Here is a 19,235-nt window from a genome sequence, read left to right on the forward strand (position 1 = left end):
ATCACTTCAAAAGGGTGTTGGGAGCAGAGCATGTGAAAGACGCCAGAGTCGTCTTCCCTTTGGTGAGACACAGCTGTTCATGTTCTAGTCCGTTAAGGCTTGCACATATCGCAACGAATGGGGATCTAGCGTTCGTCTGATAGTTCAGCTCGCTGTGTTTCAGGGACCACCAGCTGTAGACCTCTGGCTGCTGGGGTTTTTCATGTGTTTCTACATGTAAAATCGGTGTGCACTTGGCTTTCAAATTTCATTGAGGTGCTAAGTATTCTTGGCCAGCAAACACTATTGGTGTGTGAGCCCTTAGCGTGATCCAATTTCCCCAATCAGGAATTTGAGGCGGGCAGGGGGGTTAGCTTTAGGGAAGCAAGAAAGAAAAATTCCATAAGGGGTTGCAAGGATGACGTGCAGGCATTTGAGTCCTTAACCCCACTCCCGGCCCCCTCCCCAGTCCCCACACCCAGAGTCTGAGCTCCAACCACAATACCCATCACTTGGCTCCCATTGTGGCAGTGAGAGGGAGGTGAAGACCTGTCACCATGTCATCTGGGCCAGGATTAGAGGGACGGGGCTCTGCTATTCATCCACAGGGTATTTAGCCCACCCTTTTAAATGTGTAAAGGATTATGAAAACCCACTATAATTCAGATGGCAATGCATTTGTCAAGTGAAAGAGGGGAAAAACCCAATAAACATGAAGCACTAAAGCTGCTGTGTCATAGACAGTATGATTCTACTGTCTGTAATACAGGGCTGGGCTACACAAGATTAGCTAGCTAAAACAGGAGTTTGATTAAATCCGTGTTGATGTTTTTGATGGTGGCCTGGTTTAATGTTGGCAACAAAAACAGGCAAGACAGGGTGGTAAAGGTGGCCACAGCAAGCTCAACTGGGTGCAACAGGCACAGCTCTCAGAAACATTCAGGAAGCAAGTGGTTGGGAGAGCTAACCGTATCCTAGGCTGTCCTGATCACCCCCTTCTTGACGATTTTGAGCTCCTCCCCTCAGGTTCGTCGTTTTAGACTTCCCAAACTCAAGAGCAACAGATGGAAGAACTATGTTATCCCATAAGCTTTCTGAATCTGCACATGAAATGAAATCATGTCTAATGCTGCACTTTTGCACAATGACCGCTCCTTTTTTTATTGATTTTAAGAACGTAACCAATCTCATTAGCTGCTGTATGGCTGACACCGTTTTTAATGTTTTTATTGTTGAACCCTGACTGAACAACATTTCCCAATTGGGACAATAATGATAACTTGAAAACACATAAAAAGTGTAACGTTTGAATATCTGTGTTCTTCTATGACAGTAGAGACAAGTGACGAGTCGGAGCGGCCTCTGGCAAATAGCTGACAAAAGAACAGATTGTATTCACCGCTCCTACAGATCAACAAAAACCCAGCTTTTCCCTGACATCATGTGTCTCATCTGAGGAACTGAATACCAGGCTGAGATGAAGGCACATAGTCTTACAAGACAACAGTGCCAAAGGATTTGAGGATTCTTTTTTTGTTCAATGTACCAGACAAAAAAAATGAATGGAGGGAGGAAAAAAAGTTGTCTTCCTGGCTGGTATTTGATTCTTGTGTGTGTGTGTGTGTGTGTGTGTGTGTGTGTGTGTGTGTGTGTGTGTGTGTAGTGATGAAACTCGATCCCAACTTCAAGAAAAATGAAAGTTTTAGTAAAAACAGCCTGAGCAACATTAATGGGTTCGAGTAGAGACTGGCTGTCTGGGTCACCAACACACTGCTCACTTCACCACACTAACAAATTGCTTTTGTGTCACAGGTTTCAAAAGCCTCTGCAATGACACACCAAACATGCGGAGGTGGTGTAAAATAAAAGTAAGAAGAAATACCAGTCCAGGACTGCAAAAAAAAAAAGTGGGAAATTGAGGACCTTGACATGTAAGAATACCTCACCAACTCCCATGCCAGACAGTCCCACTATTTGGTCGCAGTCAGGGGACTCTGACAGATGTGTGAAAATGAGCTGTGGGCATCTGGGAACAAACACAAACTGCCATTTTTTAGGATTTGCGTCATCACACATCTTGCTCTCAGGGCATCACATACAGTGGCTTCAGAAAGTATTGATGCCCCTTGACTTATTCCACATGTTGTTGTTAAAGCCAGGAATTCAACATGTATCAAACATATATATTTCTTCACCCATCTACACACAATACCCCATAATGACAAAGTGAAAACATGTTTTTAGAAATGTTAGAAAAAGTATATTAAAAATCTCATTAAGATAAGTATTCACACACATTTGCTGTAACACTTGAAATTGAGCTGTGCCTACAATTTCCTTTGATCATCCTTGAGATTTCCCAACAACTTGATTGGAGTCCACCTGTGGCCAATTCAAGTGCTTGGATATGATTTAGAAATTAACACACCAGTCTATATAAAGGTCCCACAGTTGACAGCGCATGTCAGAGCAGAAACTATACCAAGGAATTGTCCGTAGACCTCTGAGATAGAATTGCGATGAGGCATATATCTAGGGAAGGGTATAAAACAATTTCTAGATTGTTTAAAGTTTCCAAGAGCACAGTAGTCTCCATCATTGGGAAATGCAAAAAAAAATAAAAAAATAAATGGAACTACCCAGACTCTGCCTAAAGCTGTCCGACCAAACTGAGCAACCGGGCAAGAAAACCCAACGACCACTGACAGAACTACAGACATGACAGCACACCTGGAGTTAGCTGAAAAGGCAAGTGACAGCACACCAGGAGTTAGTTGAAAAGCCACGTGACAGCACACCAGGAGTTAGCTGAAAAACCACGTGACAGCACACCAGGAGTTAGCTGAAAAACCACGTGACAGCACACCAGGAGTTAGCTGAAAAACCACGTGACAGCACACCAGGAGTTAGCTGAAAAACCACGTGACAGCACACCAGGAGTTAGCTGAAAAGCCACGTGACAGCACACCAGGAGTTAGCTGAAAAGCCACGTGACAGCACACCAGGAGTTAGCTGAAAAGCCACGTGACAGCACACCAGGAGTTAGCTGAAAAGGCACATGAAATACAGATCATAAGGCAAAAGATTCTGTGGTCTGATGAGACAAAATATTTACTCTTTGAGCCTGAATGCAAAGTGCTATGTCTGGAGAAAACCAGTCACAGCTCATCACCAGTCTAACACCATCCCTACTGTGAAGCATGATGATGGCAGCATCATTCTATGGGGATGCTTTTCAGCAGCAGGGACTTTGAGACTGGTAAGGATAGAGGGAACAATGAATGGAGGCAAATACTGGCAAATCCTTGAGAACCTGCTTCATAGTGCAAACGACCTTAGACTGGGGTGAAGACTTATGTTCCAACAGGACAATGACCCCAAACATAGTCAAAGCAATGCTGGTATGGCTTCAAAACAAGAATGTGAAAGTCCTTGAGGGGCCCAGCCAAAGCCCAGACTGGAATTCCAGAAAAACTTGAAGATCGCTGTTCACCGCCGCTCTCTATCTCAGCGATTGAGAAAATCTGCAAGGAAGAAAATCCCCAAATCCAGATGTGCAAAGCTGATAGACATACCCAAGATGGCTCAAAGTTGTAATCACCGGCAAAGGTGCTTCTACAAAGTATTGACTCAGGGGTGTGAATAGTTCTGTAAAAATGTATTACATTTTTTATAAACTAGCAAACATTTCTAAAAACATGTTTTACTTTGTTTTTCCCGCACTCTAACCCATAATGACATGACAATCAATTGAATCCATTTTGAATTCAGGCTATAACAACAAAATGTGGTATAAGTCAAGGGATATGCATACTTTCTGAAGGCACTGTACTTTATGCATCAAGTGTTCCTACCTCGAGAGACAGATATGCTCCTAGCCCTCTGACCCAGACACATAGAGTACAGGGAAAAGTCCTTTCAACAAATTAGCTACAAGCTGAACCATTAAGCATCACCTAGTTGATTCATGTTCAACAAACAAGGAATACAGTCTTTAATGTGGCTATCAAAATGTGGACAAGAAATCATATTCTAATATAGCCCTATTTTAATTACATTATGTCATCGTAGCCTCAGGTATGTGAGGAAACCTATCGACTACCCTTATTAAAGCAGTTCAAATTGTAACACCGTTGCACCTAATCAAACATGTTGTCAGACTAATACATGGGCAAAGCTCTTAATGTGCTGGAATTACTGGTCATCCAATTCAACCAATCAGTGGGATTTTATTGGAAAATATAGACAAGAGAAGAGGCTAGAATGTAAAGTAATCTTCAAAGCTTCTCGAGTTCCTCTTCATCTGTCACTGCTTCTTCAATATTTTTCTTTCTTTGCCTTTTCAAAGCACATTTGGACAGAGAAGATCGGCTACTGAAAAAAAAGGAGTGCCTCAACAACTGGGAATATTAGTGAGCCACTGATTGGAGCGTAGGCTCATACACACCAGAACCCTTCCTGTAATGAGCACCGTGGGTAACTGCGCCAGGGGCTTGGGCTACAAGACGATCCCTGGCTGCCGGCCCTGGGTGGCTAGCCTTGCAGGACTGCTTTCTCTCAGTCTCAGGCAGCCCCAACTTTAGATTCACCGAGTGTACCCAGGCCTAACCCCATGGGCTCGGTGCCATTTCACATTCACAATGACAGACATTGTTTGGAGCAGATGATGACTGCCTGAGAATCCGGTCCTTGCTCAGGCATGAGGGGTTAGCAGACTGAGACTAATGCAGGTTTTCATGGCCTTCCCTTCCCGCCTCCACTCTTCTCCACTGTACACCTAAAAAGAAGTCAGGGTGGAGTTGGGAATATTGAAACAGAGGAACAGGTTGGCTCATGGGGTTTGGTGGAAGTAAGATGGAGGAGCAACATTTTATGTTTATTTTAACTTGTTCCAATGGTGGAACAAGTTCCCTCACGACGCCAGGACAGCGGAGTCAATCACCACCTTCCGGAGACACCTGAAACCCCACCTCTTTAAGGAATACCTAGGATAGGATAAAGTAATCCTTCTAACCCCCCCCCCCCTAAAAGATTTAGATGCACTATTGTAAAGTGGTTGTTCCACTGGATATCATAAGGTGAATGCACCAATTTGTAAGTCGCTCTGGATTAGAGCGTCTGCTAAATGACTTAAATGTAATGTATGTTAAAGCTCAGAGGAATACAGACAATATGAAATACCTCTTCAAAAACCAGATGTGGAGGACACCGATGTTTCCTGTTCCAGCTGTTCATGTGTTGCCTTATTGCAGTAGGCCCTACATGCAATCAAGCTGTCTTCAAACTGCCAAGTTCCTTCCAGAAAATTTAGAGAAAGGAAAAAGTGGAAAGTTGGTATAGAGCAAGAAATATGCTCATTATGGCATGCTAGACCCTGATTATGTTCCATTAGTCAGCCTCTGTATCTAAGGTACTGAGATAGTTAACCAACTGGTGGGAGTCTTCAGACTAACTACCATCATCACTGAGGTCGGTCTCATTTCACTTGAAGTCGTAAATGTTCCTGAATCACCATAGCGTTTGACTGTCTGGGGTATGGGTTAGAGACTATGGTTTAGGTTTACAGATTGACTTGTCTAATTAGCATTGGATAGGAATCACACCGGTTGCTAAGGCAATCCAGGTGATAATAGCCATTACAGAGGGAACCATGCTTACTGGATAACATAGGCTAGATTATTTTATTTGTAATAAATTAGTAAACCTGTTTTTCCTTTGTCATTATGGGGTATTGTGTGTAGATTGATGAGGGGGAAAAAACTATTGAATCCATTTTAGAATAAGGCTGTAAAGTAACAAAATGTGGAAAAAGTCAAGGGGTCTGAATACTTTCCCAAATGCCCTGTTTCTATCACAGAGGGAGGGACAGGACAAAGAGAATCTTCCACATGGATGACCTAAGTTGAGATACTCGGTATACCTTAGAAGTCTCACATGGGCGAGAAATCGGTTTCTGACAACACATACATGAAGAACATAAATATTGCTTTCTGTGGGACAGTATCAGTACCGCACATATGAAAGAGAACACTAACCCAAAAGCTGTAGCCTCTCTGTTAAGTAAATAAGGTAAGGACAAACAACATTCATCAAGAAAGAAAAAAATGGGGCTAAAAACAAGCATTGGTTGGTTCAACGGTTTCAGTCACCGTTTCCAAAGGAAAAGCATAACCACAGCCTTCTTCAGAAAGCAGATTTCAAACGGCGTCTAATCAGACACCAAAGTTCCCCTTCATCAGAATTTGAATTAGTGCTGGAGAGCTGGCAACTGCCATCCGTGAAAACAGACACTACAAAACTCTGACGGAGATGAATCAGAGAAATGCAATCAGGGGCGGATGTAACATGACAATGAGAAGTAAAACACTAAGTTTAAAAGCGCCACTGCTTTGTGACAGCCCTGAATCCGTTTGACTGAGGAGTTTGAGATCCTTAGTGCTGATGTTCTATCTATCACACAGGAGCATTTGTCTGTGAAATGTAATATGCCATGAATGTAGAGCACCACAAACACTAGAGTGTGTCAACTTTACCATGGTAAGACTGAAAAATAAGATTAAAATCCTAACACCGTGGTCCTCTCTTCTCTCTTATTAGTAGGCAATAAAGGTCAGTCAGAACCCAAATGTTGTTCAGTTCACTGCCTTCATTCAGTCATTAGTTTATTGCAGTCACAATTCTTGCTTGCTAAAACTGTAAAATATTATTTTATGCACAGATTAAGGGGTACCATGAAATGGTACACGGAGAAGCAATTTTCAAAACCAACAAGCAAGACCACTGAAAATACAACCAATATCCATTCAAATGCTGTGAGAGAGAATCATATCAGAGGCATTCTTCAGGCCATCCACCACATTTTCTTCATTTTTTAAAAACATTTTGTCATTTAGCAGACACTCTTATTCAGAGCATTCGTTTTCATAAATCTTTTCCCATACTGGTCCCGCAGGGGAATGAAACTCACAACCCTGGTGTTGCAAGCGTCATGCTCTACCAACTGAACCACACGGGATTAATTGCACAGCATACCAATGAATGGGGTACTGGGATGGTTCACCTCTGTCTCAGAGGCAGAGTTAATACAAAACATTAGCAATCTGAAGGGCCTAATCCAGCACAATCTGGGGAGGGTCAGGGAAGTGTAATCCTAAATCTCTAATCCTGTTTATCTAGACTGGACCAAATGCGCAAACAAGTGGCAGATGAATGTACAGACATACAGAGCAGTGACCACAACTTGGTGTCCAACATGGACTACTGCATTGATGGATCCAGAACCCATTTTCAGTAAACCAAATTAAATCTGTCCAAGACATCAATGTGAACCAGTGAATAACATTTATGTCAATATAGCCTCAGCCTACAACGAGAACACAAGTGCCTATCCTATAAAACCATACAATCCCATTTCTTATCGATGGAGCCACTCTGAAGGAAAGTGTCAGCCACAGTACCTTGTGAAGCGTGTCCATCCTGTGAAGAGAACTATCCTCCAGGGCCCTCTAGCAGCCTGTGTGTGTGTGTGTGTGTCCCTGCCAGGATAGCCTCTGTGCTCCTCCAATCTCCACTCTGCTAGCTAGGGCTGCTCCTACCGCTACAGGCGCTCTGCTCTACTCTCAGAGCTTCAACTCCACTTCCCCACCATGCTCAGCTCTGTCTGAGCTCACACACAGCTGCTTACGTCTGGTGATGAACGCACAGTCCACCAGCCAACCCTCTGCGCCAACCCAGCACAAACTGTACCACTACCATCACACCTGCTGTGTCGCTCCAATCCCTCTGCCAGCCCCTAGAGAGTACTTACTTGGCGAGAGCGGGTGCACCCCCCCACCCACGCACTGCATGACCAGTGTTTGGGGTGAGCTGCGAGCCCACCACGCTGCTTATCTAATGTGCGTTTTTGTCCGCGTGCTAATCTCCTGTTTCACTGGGACGGCGCTAACCCCATGAGCTGTACCCCTGACATAATCCCCCCATGGACTGACTCCGGCATGAGGGTAAGGGGATTACTTCCTGTTTGGAGGTGTTTGTCTCCTGACATTAAAAGGAAGGGAGGGCGGGGGACAGGGGAAAAGTCTGTGTTTTCAGAGATAAAGACTGAGGGAAGCTGTGGGTCTAAATCCAATATGATACACCACTGCACGCCGCAATGTAGTTTACTTCCAAAGCGCTTCTGAAGCAGCACAGATATGAAACATGAAAAGGCCAGTAAACTGAAACTGTAACAGTCTCTCCAGAATTCCAGTTGCGTCCAACAACCACTTAGCGTTCATAAAATGCATAATTTAATTGGGTTTCACTCAATCCATCTGTGATTACTGTACATTAAAATATTGTGCCCACAGATGGCCTTAAAGGCAGATGGGTAGTAAGACCGTAGGGCCGCCCGATACAGGAAAAAAACATTACATTTCGATATACTGGTAACTGTCAAAATAATGGAAACACTTGAGTAAAATTAGCAATACAAAGTACATTGAAAGCAGGTGCTTCCACACAGATGTGGTTTCTGAGTTAAAAGGTTAAGCAATTAACATCCCATCATGTATAAAATGCTTGGCAGGCCATTATTTTGGCTACAATGTTATGCACCCATCCACAGGGCACGAGTGGTCACAATGGTTTGATGAGAATGAAAACGATGTAAACTATCTGCCATGGCTGTCTCAGTCACCAGATTTCAACCTAATTGAACACATAGGAGATTCTGGAGCGGCGCCTGAGACAACATTTTCTACCACAATCAAAAAAACACCAAATTATGGAATTTCTGGTGGAAGAATGGTGTCGCATCCCTCCAATAGAGTTTCAGACACTTGTAGAATCTATACCAAGGCACATTGAAGCGGTTCTCGTTCGTGGTGGCCCAATGCCCTATTAAGGCACTTTGGGCGGCAGGTAGCCTGGTGGTTAGAGTGTTGGGCCAGTAACCGAAAGGTTGCTAGATCGAATCCCCGAGCTGACAAGGTAAAAATCTGTTGTTCTGACCCTGAACAAGGCACTGTTAGTAGGCCGTCATTGTATATAAGAATTTGTTCTTAATTGACTTACCTAGTTAAATATTTTGGCGGTTACCTGGGCGAACTGTTGAAATCCTAGAAAGAATGATAATATTAAAGAAGCAAAGTGAAATCTTTCTTGTTTGGAACAATCTGTTGACAGCACTGAAGCAGCCGCAAGAGTAGAGCGGGAGAGAGATAAGAGAGAAGACTGATGGAGAAAACTGACCAAAACGGACATTACACGGGGCTCTGTGGCGTTTTAAAAATATTTCATGCGATATACACTACTGGTCAAAAGTTTTAGAACACCTACTCATTCAATGGTTCTTTATTTGTACTATTTTCTACATTTTAGAATAAAAGTGAAGAAATCAAAACTATGAAATAACACATATGGAAACATGTAGTAAGCAACAAAGTGTTAAACAAATCAAAATGTATTTTATATTTCAGATTCTTCAAATAGCCACCCTTTGCCTTGATGACAGCTTTGCACACTCTTGGCATTCTCTCAACCAGCTTCACCTGGAATGCTTTTCCAACCGTCTTGAAGGCGATCCCGCATATGCTAAGCACTTGTTGGCTGCTTTTCCTTCGCTCTGTGGTCCGACTCATCCCAAACCATCTCAATTGTATTGAGGTTGGGTGATTGTGGATGCCAGGTCATCTGATGCAGCACTCCATCGCTCTCCTTCTTGGTCAAATAGCCCTTACACAGCCTAGATGTGTGTTGGGTCATTGTCTTGTTGTAAAACAAATGATAGTCCCACTAAGCCCAAACCAGATGGGAGGGTGTATTGTTGCAGAATGCTGTGGTAACCATGCTGGTTAAGTGTGCCTTGAGTTCTAAATAAATCACTGACAATGTCACCAGCAAAGCACTCCTACACCATAACACCTCCTCCTCCATGCTTCACGGTGGGAAATACACATGCAGAGATCATACGTTCACCCACACCGCATCTCACAAAGACACGGCGGTTGTAACCAAAAATCTCAAATTAGGACTCCAGACCAAATATCAAATTTCCACTCGTCTCATGTCCTTTGCTCGTGTTCCTTGGCCCAAGCAAGTCTCTTCTTATTCAAGTCCTTTAGTAGTGGCTTCTTGGCAGCAATTCAACCATGAAGGCCTGATTGACACAGTCTCCTCTGAACAGTTGATGTTGAGATTCGTCTGTTCCTTGAACTCGGTGAAGCGTTTATTTGGGCTGCAATTTCTGAGGCTGGTAACTAATGAACTTATCCTCTGCAGCAGAGGTAACTCTGGGTCGTCCTTTCCTGTGGCGGTCCTCATGAGAGCCAGTTTCATCATAGCGCTTGATGTTTTTTTGCGACTGCACTTGAAGAAACTTTCAAAGTTCTTAACATTTTCCATATTGACTGACCTTCATGTCTTAAACTAATGATGGGCTGTCGTTTCTCTTTGCTTATTTGAGCTGTTCTTGCCATAATATGGACTTGGTCTCTTACCAAATAGGGCTATCTTCTGTATACCACCCCTACCTTGTCACAACACAGCTGTTTGGCTCAAACGCATTAAGGAAAGACATTTTTAAGAAGGCACACCTGTTAATTGAAATGCCTTCCAGGTGACTACCTCGTGAAGCTGGTTGAGAGAATGCCAAGAGCGTAATAAAGCTGTCATCAAGGCAAAGGGTGGCTATTTTTAGAATCTCAAATATAAAACACTTCGTTGGTTACTACATGATTCCATATGTGTTATTTCATAGTGTTGATGTCTTCACTATTATTCTACAATGTAGAAAATAGTAAAAATAAAGAAAAACCCTTGAATGAGTAGGTGTTCTAAAACTTGACCGGTAGTGTAGATATTGCACATGTCAATATTGCGATTTGTGTGTCATGACTCCTGTGAGGATCCAAAAGATCAGGTTACAGTAGATAAGCTGTACAGAGCTCTCCCTCTCCCGCAGATGGATGGATGTGTGTTTTATGACACCTCATGTCAATCGTAAACCATAGGCAGCAGACAATTCCTTTTGGGGCCTAGTTTGGATGATCGGAATGCCTTAGTGTCTTATGAAGAGTTTACCGTCCAAAACTACAACATTAAACCATGGACACTTGGACAATATAGTTCAACATCTGAATATTGAGACTGATGAGAGATGGAATATGGAAAATGTATGTCTATTTTGTGATGTCATTAAAAGTTGCATGAAGACAAAACATTGTAACTTGAAGAGTTTTCATACTGTGTATATCAACTTTATATACTGTACGTTGGAAAATATCCAGGATAAAGAGAATGTTTTTGTGACGATAAGATTGTGATTTTAGTTCTCTAATGAGAATATAGTAAATTGTGATACCTTTCCCAGGGAACCCAGAGAGCGTGTCAGCCTGACGTAAACACCCCTTTTCTTTTTTTACCAGAGGGTATCAAGCATTTGAGTTAAGAATTAACTTAAATGGTTAACGTTTAGCTTGTTTTTCTGATTTAAAAAGTCACATAGTGGCTCTCGTTCAGTGTGGGCAATCATTTTTGGCTCGTGGGCAACATCGGGATTTCGAAATTCAACAGGAGGGCCTTCGCTGTTTTTTGGGGGGGGACGATTTGTTCTTCTAGCCTAAATCCATTTGTGGGCCGTATTTTGCCCAGTTCTTTTCCAGCCAGACAATGCCACTTCCCTCATCCGCAGATAAAACATGCTGACCCTTATCTCCAACCCCCTCACTCTCTTGTCACAAGTATTCCCCTGAAAGCAGAGAGAGAAAATTACTAGGGAACTGCAATTTTCCTATCCTGTGTCCACTTTAACTGGCTAAATTAATTCTGGAAAACACAACGCCAGAGCTATTACCATAAATCCAGGGGCGAGAGAAAGGATTGGAACACAACTTGTTTATATGTCTCAGACAGAGAAACCAATCTACATTGCTCACTCCTGTTTACCAAAGGCAGGATGTATATTTCACTAAACTTTGTCAGAATCTGGGGAGGCGATCTGTATTACACCGTTCTGTGATTCCTATGGAAGTACCCTTGATGTCACATTACTGGGGATAATTGGAAGCGGTGTGTAATTACTAGTGCGCATGAACAGGGCAGCCATTCCGCGCCAAACCCAGATGCTTGGAGCAGCGTCGTCCCTCTACCCTTAAAGGAAAAATCCACCCAAAACCACGAATTCCTACAATTTAGTGTTAAATGACACTGAAATGTAATAAAAAAAATTCTAAACAAATTTTTACATTTTGTTGTATGGTAGTAGCAACATGTTAAAATCATTGTGGAAATCTGTTACAGCTCAAGTCGACTACAAAACCCACAATGCAATGCTCTATGGGCTGGCTAGCTGGCTAGCTAGCAAACGTAGCTACACACAATAATACCATGTGAAGTAGCTAGTTACCTATAAAATGGCCTAAACAAACTGCCCTATCAATTTAGGAGTATACAATCTCACCGTGTTCAACCTGCAGATCGACGTGCCTCGCACAGTGGAGTCTGACAATCACAACGGCAGTACAATGTCACCATGCCATGCAACTGGACTGACAAGGCAGAAAATAGGAGAAATGTGATGGACCCTCTGTTAAATTTCAAAATATCTTGAGGTAGGAATATCGCAAAAATATGATTAATGGCTCGAGAGGCGAGTCATGACATCGGCCAGTATTGAAATCTGACATGAATGGTAGACGTTGTCGCGATCTAAAAGTAATATTCCTATTAACTTCTAGTGTAGTGAGGGCAGATTTATCGCTTCGTCATACTGGCCGAATTTCTGCCTGCTTGAACGGCAATAGCTCAGATACACATGAAATGACCCCAGGAAAAATCGATAGAACGCCACTCAGACGCACATAACCAATACAGTGCATTTGGAAAATATTCAGACCCCTTCAATTTCTCCACATTAAGTTACCCACTGGCTGGGCCCCTCAAGGACATTCAGAGACTTGTCCCGAAGCGACTCCAGCATCGTCTTGGCTGTGTGCTTAGGGTCATTGTCCTGTTGGAAGGTGAAACTTCGCCCCAGTTTGAGGTCCTGAGCGCTCTGGAGAAAGCTTTTATCAAGGATCTCTGTTCTTTGCCCAGTTCATCTTTCCCTTGACCCTGACTAGTCTCCCAGTCTCTGCCGCTGAAAAACATCCCACAGCATGATGCTGGCACCACGGTTCACCGTAGGGATGGTGCTGTTTCCTACAGACGTGACGCTTGGCATTTAGGCCAAAGAGTTCAATCTTGGTTTCATCAGACCATTGAATCTTGTTTCTCATGGTCTGAGAGTCCTTTACGTGCTTTTTAGCAAACTCCAAGCAGGCTGTCATGTGCCTTTTACCAAGGGGTGGCTTCAGTCTGGCCACTATCATTAAGGCCTGATTGGTGGAGTGTTGCAGAGATGGTTGTCCTTCTGCAAGGTTCTCCCATCTCCACAGAAGAACTCTGGAGCTCTGTCAGAGTGACCATCGGGTTCTTGGTCACCTCCCTGAACAAGGACCTTCTCCGCCGATTGCTTAGTTTGGCCGGGCGGCCAGCTCTAGGAAAAGTCTTGGTGGTTACAAACTTCTTCCATTTAAGAACGATGGAGGCCACTGTGTTCTTGGGGACCTTCAATGCTGCAGAAATGTTTTGGTACCCTTCCCCAGATCTGTGCCTCACCACAATCCTGTCTCAGAGGTCTACGGACAATCTCTTCGACCTCATGGACTGGTTTTTGCTCTGACATGCTCTGTCAATTGTCAGACCTTATACAGACAGTTGTGTGCCTTTACAAAATCAAGTCCAATCAATTGAATTTACCACAGGTGGACTCCAATCAAGTTGTAGAAACATTTCTAGGATGATCAATGGAAACAGGATGCACCTGAGCTCAATTTTGAGTCTCATAGCAAAGAGTCTGAATACTTCTGTAAATAATTATTTTTTTTATAAAATATTTTTGTAATACATTTGCAAAAAAATGTAAAAACCCGTTTTTGCTTTGTCATTATGGAGTTATGTCTAGATTAATTAGGGGATTTTTTTTATACCCATTTTAGAATAAGGCTAACGTAACAAAATGAGGAAAAAGTGGTCTGAATACTTTCCGAATGCACTGTGTAACATTCAAAATAGGTGAATCTTTCCTATAATTATGATCCGCAACATGGCATCATGGCCTGGATATGTATAGATGCTTTAACTACTGACAGACAGCACCCAGAGATAGTGGCAGGCTGGGAAAACACACACATCACCTTTATTTCACAGGACACTGCTGCTTTTTTGCTATGGTGGCCTCTGAACTTGAGTGAGATGTAGGCTACTGGCGTCGGAATTGTGGCAAGTCGCACTTACAATCATATTTTCAGAGGTTGGCAGGGAACAAAGCCTACCTGCCATTGTTTACGAAATGACTGTACAGTTGTGGCCAAAAGTTGAGAATGACACAAATATTAATTTTCACAAAGTCTGCTGCCTCAGTTTGTATGATGGCAATTTGTATATACTCCAGAATGTTATGAAGAGTGATCAGATGAATTGCAAAGTCCCTCTTTGCCATGCAAATGAACTGAATCCCCAAAAAACATTTCCACTGCATTTCAGCTCTGCCACAAAAGGACCAAAAGGACCTGACATGTCAGTGATTCTCTCGTTAACACAGGTGTGAGTATTGAGGAGGACAAGGCTGGAGATCACTCTGTCATGCTGATTGAGTTCGAATAACAGACTGGAAGCTTCAAAAGGAGGGTGGTGCTTGGAATCATTGTTCTTCCTCTGTCAGCCATGGTTAACTGAAAGGAAACACGGCCGTCATCATTGCTTTGCATAAAAATAGCTTCACAGACAAGGATATTGCTGCCATTAAGATTGCACCTAAATCAACCATTTATCAGATCATCAAGAAATTCAAGGAGAGCGGTTCAATTGTTGTGAAGAAGGCTTCAGGGCACCCAAGAAAGTCCAGCAAGCGCCAGGACCGTCTCCTAAAGTTGATTCAGCTGCGGGATCGGGGCACCACCAGCTTGCTCAGGAATGGCAGCAGGCAGGTGTGAGTGCATCTGCACGCACAGTGAGGCGAAGACTTTTGGAGGATGGCCTGGTGTCAAGGGCAGCAAAGAAGCCACTTCTCTCCAGGAAAAACATCAGGGACAGACTGATATTCTGCAAAAGGTACAGGGATTGGACTGCTGAGGACTGAGGTAAAGTCATTTTCTCTGATGAATCCCCTTTCCGATTGTTTGGGGCATCCGGAAAAAAGCTTGTCCGGAGAAGACAAGGTGAGCGCAACCATCAGTCCTGTGTCATGCCAACAGTAAAGCATCCCGAGACCATTCATGTGTGGGGTTGCTTCTCAGCCAAGGGAGTGGGCTCACTCACACAATTTAGCCTAAAGACACAGCCATGAATAAAGAATGGTACCAACACACCCTCCGAGAACAACTTCTCCCAACCATCCAGAAATAGTTTGGGGACGAACAATGCCTTTTCCAGCATGATGGAGCACCTTGCCATAAGGCAAAAGTGATAAGAGGCTCGGGGAACAAAACACCGATATTTTGGGTTCATGGCCAGGAAACTCCCCAGACCTTAATCCCATTGAGAACTTGTGGTCAATCCTCAAGAGGCGGGTGGACAAACAAAAACCCACAAATTCTGACAAACTCCAAGCATTGATTATGCAAGAATGGGCTGCCATCAGTCAGGATGTGGCCCAGAAGTTAATTGACAGCATGCCAGAGCGGATTGCAGAGGTCTTGAAAAAGAAGGGTCAACGCTGCAAATATTGACTCTTTGCATCAACTTCATGCAATTGTCAATAAAGGCCTTTGACACTTATGAAATGCTTGTAATTATACTTCAGTATTCCATAGTAACATCTGACAAAAATATCTAAAGACACTGAAGCAGTAAACTTTGTGTAAATTAATATTTGTGTCATTCTCAAAACTTTTGGCCACGTCCGTACGATCCTGTATGTAGTGACACTTCTGCACAGCTCAGTATGAGACCAAGGTCTTTACATGGTTAATTAATCATCCCTGGTATTGTATTGACATCCTAGACATTGCTGTGCCTTTGACCTTTCTGGTGTATAATGCACAACAACTCTTTACCCAGCTTCCATCTGGCTGAGACAAGCCAACCAACACCAGCTGAGTGATGCCAGGTAGTGCCCCCCAGAGGAAGATCTATACATACACACAAAAGTAAACTTACCCTGATCCCACCACAACTTTACATCCAGCTCTATTGATTGGAACCAGCTGCACAAATAGCACACACGTACATGTCTTTCCTTCGACTTTTCTGTGTTTTTTTTTAAATGTTTAAATAAGCCAAGGGGAGCTATCTGTTCCATGGCCAGTAATTAGATTAGGGCTAACATAATTGAGACTAACTGGATTGCACGGGCGGGTGTGTAGATCTGTTCATTGTGTGAGACATAGGATGTCTTCCCAAAACCCTGTTAAGAAACTCAAAACCTCCCCCTGTTCATTAGCCCTGAAACTCAGTTAATCATTTTACTTCCTGAAAAGGACCCACTACCTCAGTTACAGGATTTCCATTAGCCAGCAAAACAACTTTTGGCCCCCCTAAAAATGAAGATGATAAAGTGTTGCCCGGCCAAAATGAGTGGGAGAAATAAAACCCCATTGTAAAATAATGCTTTTTATTCATTGATGGAAATACCAGTTGATGTAAATACATTTGACCGCCATGCTTATCGGTCTATAGGTTAATTTGCATAATTTACTGGAATTAAAATTGGCCTGTGTATTTTCATTAGTCAATATGCATCTTATTTATCCAAAACAACTATCACACGTGTACAGCATACAGCACCTATTTTGAGTAGGATTTCTCCTGCAGCTTGTCAGCTGGTTGCTGTTTGAGTATAACATGCTTTCATAAGCCCATTCACTGTGCAGCAATTCTAAAACACAATCGCGTGTTAAAAACAGTTTTGGTGTACGATTAAGAAGAGCTACTATTTTTATATCTCAACTGGTAATTGAAGTGCGGCTCCCATTCACCATAAACATCAGCGCGTCACCCACCACTTTACAATGTGAGATGGAAGCAATATGCATTTTGAAAACATACATAACTGTTTGAAACCTGAATTTAATATTATGAGGCATGTCTTACAGTGCCTTCAGAAAGCATTCACACCACTTGACTGGACTAGATAGATAGAATTTGTTTCACACCTATCTAAAACACAATACCCCAGAATGACAAAGTGAAAAAAAAACAGAACCTTAATTGTTTTAAATACAGAAATCTAATTTACATAATTGTTCACACCTCTGAGTCAATACTTTGTAGAAGAACATTTGGCAGTGATCACAGGTGTATATCTTTCTAGGTAAGTCTAAGAGCTTTGCACAACTGGATTGTACAATATGCACTTTATTAAAAACATTTTTTAAAGCTCTGTCAAGTCGGTTGTTAGACAGCCATTTTTAAATCTCGCCATAGATTTTCAAAGCGATTTAAGTCAAAACTGTATTTTGGCCACTCAGGAACATTCAACGTGGTCTTGGTAAGCAACTCGTGTATATTTGGCCTTGCGTTTTAGGTTATTGTCCTGCTGAAAGGTGAATTTGTCTCCCCGTATCTGGTGGAAAGCAGACAACCAGGTTCTCCTCTAGGATTTTGACTGTGCTTAGCAATAGTCCATTTTTTTTTTATCCAAAAAAGCTCCCTAGTCCTTGCCAATGACAAGCATATCCATAACATGATGCAGCCACCACCATGCTTCAAAATATGAAGAGTGGTACTCAGTAATGTGTTGTATTTGTCTCAAACATAACAATTTGTATTCAGGACAAAAAGTTAATTCAATTGCCACATTTTTTCGTTTGGAAAAAAAAATCAAAAATCTGTACAGACTTCCTTCATTTCACTCTGTCATTTAGGTTAATTTTCTGGAGTAACTACAATGTTGTTGATCCATCCTCAGTTTTCTCCAATAACACCCATTAAATCCTTGAGCGGTTTCCTCACTGGATCATAAATTAATCCATACTAGCTTGAATGTGTGTCCGCTGTAAGACTACAAGGTGAAAATTATGGAGAACATGTGCATCCTACTGTTCATCCCTCTAACGTTCAGCGGAGAGCCAATTTACTAAATATATTTTGGTCCCTGCTGGCACCCGTAGACAGACACACACACACACACACACTTCCTCATTCATCTTCATTTGGGAGAGGTGGGGGAACAGACAGCACCTTCTAATGTTAACCTTGTTACAACTACCATGAAAAACGACAACCGAATAAAAAATATAAAAAAATATTCCAAGAGGACACTTAATTCATTCTAGAAGAATGTGTGCATTCCTTAACCCGGGGCAGGAGATTACTAATCATTCCATCTTAAAATGAAAAGAGGGGGACATCCACAGCACTAGTGTTGTCAGCTTCTATAGCTAGCTGCAGAAAATAAACAGGCAGTGAATGGAAAGATGAGTGTGTGTGAGGGGGACGTATAGAAGGGTATAGTATACTAGGCCCAGGGTGAGGAGGTGAGAAAGGTTTAGGAGAGAGGGGGGAAATGCTAAAGAAAGCCGAGAGTGATACATCAGCCTGTCATGGTGCAAGCGTGGGGGAAGGCAGAGTTGACTCTTGTGGATGGTAAAGGAAACCAATAGGCTTGGCCTTCCCAGAGATTCATGACGACTCGAGCACTACCAATTAAAAACGGCAGGAGCTCTCGCAGCCATTGATCTTTTCCAGGAGAAACCTTTTTGTTACACCTTCATTGATGTGTATATACTGTACGTTTACAAAATAGCACATCTGGGGGAAACCAACAACTACAGACAACTATTATTCTACCGTTGTATGGAGATAACAAATACCTGGCAGCTCAGCCTCCTGGAAACCTCAGTCCACGGAGCATACCATCACACACACACACACACACACACACACACACACGGACACCGAGACCCCTCCCAAAAAGTGAAATACCAGTGGAAAAAAACAATCTGTGCTGACAACCACAGCAACAGAGGAATTAAGAATAGTTGAGGAGTTCTTAGAACTGTCCCATCTTTGGCATCGGTTAAACAAACACAGACTTAAGAAGCGATTCAATTATCACTAGCTAACAGATGTTAGACCGAGCATTGGCATACCTACCTGCTTTCCTGTCCTTACTGCTTTAGGTGGTGTGTACACAGTCTACCTTATCCCGCACCTGCTGTCTCGACCTCAAAGCTCAGCTATGAAAAGCCAACTGTAATTTACTCTTAAGGTGCTGACCTGTTGCACCCTCTATA

General features: G+C 42.7%; 1 protein-coding gene across 6 annotated transcripts in view; it reads right to left on the reverse strand.

Annotated features, from left to right (window-relative positions):
• Positions 1-19,235, reverse strand: part of LOC106563726 (bifunctional heparan sulfate N-deacetylase/N-sulfotransferase 1) — a 136,407-nt gene that overhangs the window by 70,580 nt on the left and 46,592 nt on the right. Inside the window, exon 1 of one of the 6 annotated variants that reach the window (XM_014129549.2) lies at positions 7,437-7,662. The exons of the other annotated variants lie outside the window; for them this stretch is intronic. The gene's annotated coding sequence lies outside the window, so the exon portion shown is untranslated. Of the gene's footprint in view, positions 1-7,436; positions 7,663-19,235 lie in introns of those variants that run through there. 6 annotated transcript variants of the gene reach the window in all.

The sequence above is a fragment of the Salmo salar genome, chromosome ssa11 (genome assembly GCF_905237065.1).
Source record: "Salmo salar chromosome ssa11, Ssal_v3.1, whole genome shotgun sequence".
Classification (NCBI taxonomy): Eukaryota; Metazoa; Chordata; class Actinopteri; order Salmoniformes; family Salmonidae; genus Salmo; species Salmo salar.